Genomic DNA, 626 nt, shown 5'->3' with positions numbered 1-626 from the left:
TTTTCAGACCGATGAGCTTTGTAAAAATCGCTGCGTTTCAGAAAGGCGGGGCATAGAGGAGCAACAATTATGTACATTATGTGGAAATGTTTTTTTTTTTTTTTTAACCTTAAACTGCATAAACACATTTCATTACACCAAATACACAAAATAATGTTCTTTTTAGCAGCAGCATATGACCCCTTTAAGTAGGCCTACCAGATATGGGTGTCATGCCATAAAATATTTTTAATACGACTGACTTTGTATTTAATGTGAATTTAATAACAATATTGTAAGTTACTATATTAGGCTATAACATTTTCATTTTACAGAGAGCAAAGAACATTTAAATTATCAAAGAACATTTTCACTTCAGTCTAGCCAGAGTTCAGGCACTCTCAAAAACTCCCATTTAAATCACTGAAGCTGTTTACTCTGTGAAATTAATATCTTACATTCGTATGCACATCTGCACAGTCAGCAAGCAAGTGAACAAAACACCGCGTTCAGCGATGACTCATCTGAACGTCTCTGATTGGCCATTGCATTCATAAGCTCAACGGAATCGTGTGTGATTGGTTATAATGCAGCAGCGCTGTACAAACACGTGTGTCTCTTCTCAACGCTGATTTGAATAGCAGCTG

Source organism: Sinocyclocheilus anshuiensis, unplaced genomic scaffold (genome assembly GCF_001515605.1).
Source record: "Sinocyclocheilus anshuiensis isolate Anshui unplaced genomic scaffold, SAMN03320099.WGS_v1.1 scaffold2206, whole genome shotgun sequence".
Classification (NCBI taxonomy): domain Eukaryota; kingdom Metazoa; phylum Chordata; class Actinopteri; order Cypriniformes; family Cyprinidae; genus Sinocyclocheilus; species Sinocyclocheilus anshuiensis.
Note: the sequence above shows the minus strand (reverse complement) of the source record.